This window comes from Pteropus vampyrus, unplaced genomic scaffold (assembly GCF_000151845.1).
Source record: "Pteropus vampyrus isolate Shadow unplaced genomic scaffold, Pvam_2.0 Scaffold2656, whole genome shotgun sequence".
Lineage (NCBI taxonomy): Eukaryota > Metazoa > Chordata > Mammalia > Chiroptera > Pteropodidae > Pteropus > Pteropus vampyrus.
In genome coordinates, this window is record NW_011891437.1 from 26551 (window position 1) to 28723 (window position 2173).

Consider the following 2173-nt stretch of genomic DNA (forward strand, 5'->3'; position numbering starts at 1 on the left):
ATTTTTAAAAATGTGCAAAGGATGTGAATACACATTACTCCAAAAAGACCGTATAGGTGGCCAGTAGACATGTAAAAAGGTCCTCATGTTGCTGAACATCAGAGAAATGCAAATTAAAACTACAATGAGGTATCACCTCACACCTCTCAGAATGGTTATCATTCACAAATCAACAAACAATAATGTTGGCAGAGATGTAGAGAAAAAGGAACTCTTGTGAAGTGTTGGTGGGATTTCAAATTGGTGTAGACACTACAGAAAACAGTTTGGAGGTTTTCAAAAACTTTTAAAAAATTATTTGATTTCCAGTTCAAATGGTGAAGGGAGGTAAATATAATGCTTGCCTCCTGTCACGATTACATCAAAATTACAACTAAACTACAAAACAACAATCATTGAAAATCACCTGAAATCTAGCTTGACAAAAGTTATAAAACTAAGGACAAACCACCTCAAATCTGGTTAAAAATTAGCTGGGATATCTCAACCGTGGAGGTCTCTTAGAGGAGTGAGATGTCTTAGCCCCACAGCAGGCTCACTAGCCCAGGGTTCTAGTGCCAGGAAACGAAGATTTCATAACTTCTGGCTGTGAAAATCAGTGGAGAATGGCTGAGTGAGGTGGAGGGCTGCTGGAGTCCCCAGTGTTCCATTTAAAGGGTCCATGCATGGATGTGCTTACTGATGGACTCACACTCTCTGAGCTTCAGCACTGGATCTGCAGCTTGAAAGGTGCCAAGGCCATATGGGGAGAAACTGATTTATTTGGCTTCAATGCAAGGGATGGAAGGGCAGCATTTTTTAGACAAAAGTGATGGTAGAATTCATTGTTTCCTTGTTGAGCTCTCCCCACTCCTGGAATGCACATTCAGGCAGTGGCCATATCTGAGTCACCATCAATCTGTTAACACTTGTTGCCCTGCCCTGGTGATTTCCTAAGACCTTACCCCAATTTTGGGCCCGTCCAAGCCACTTCCAGTGGATTTTCCATACATAGTCTTTATTGGCTCTTTCTGTGGACTTTCCTAAAATCTAAAAGTTTTGCAAACCCAAACAAGCAGCATCTGGCCTTGGTGTCCTTTGTATCTCTTTCTGAACAGACCCAATTCGGCAGTAGCAACAGCCAGACTAGGTTTGCAGCTTGGCTTCTTGAGGTACCTTCAAGCCCAGCATGGATGTCAGCCATCTGCAGATGGCTTGATGGCTCAAGCCGAGTGGCTCCCGTCAGGGCACAGGCTGCAATTTGACTTGGTCTACTATAGGGCCCCTCCCCAAAGGCTTGGTTGGCATGTCTGGTAGCCAGCTTCAGATGGAGCAGGAGTAGCACCCAGGGACACATCCAAGAACAACACACCAAAAAGGCAGAGTGGACAAGCACCTGAGCCCCGCTAAAGCGAATCCTGTTCCATAGAATCAGCCCATGAACAGTATTCCTGCACTCTAGTCACTGGCCAGTCCTTACAACTGATCAGCCTGAAGGTCAGTCCCTTACATTAACATGCACACAGCAACCAAGGCTCAAATCCAACAGGAGGGCACACACAGCCCATACAAGAGACACACCTGGAGAACTCAGGTGACCAGAGAGAGGCTGTGCTATTCAGCTCCATAGAACACCTACTACATAAGGCCACTCTACTAAGACTGGAAACATAGCAGCCCTACCTCATACATAGAAACAAACACAGGGAGGTAGCCCAACGGGGAGAAAGGAACATGTCCTAAATGAAAGAACAGAACAAAGCTCCAGAAAATGAACTAAACAAAATGGAGACAAGCAATGTACCAGATGCAGAGTTCAATACATTGGTTATAAGGATGCTCAATGAATTTAGGGAAAGAATAGATGAACTCAGAGAGAACTTTAACACAAAAATGGATATAGGAAGCATAAAAAAAGAACAAATCAGGGTTTCTTCTCCCCCCCACCATACAACTTCTCCAATACTTGTTTTTACCTGTCCTGTTGATGATAGCCATTCAAACAGGTGTGAGGTGATATAATATTGTGGTGTCGATTTGCGTTTCCCTAATAGCTGAACATCTTTTCATATGTCTGTTGGCCATTTGTATATCTCTTAGGAGAAAAGAACCTTCATACACTACTGGTGGGAATGTAAATTGGTAAAGCCACTATGGAAAACAGTATGGAGGTTTCTCAAAAAATTAAGAATAG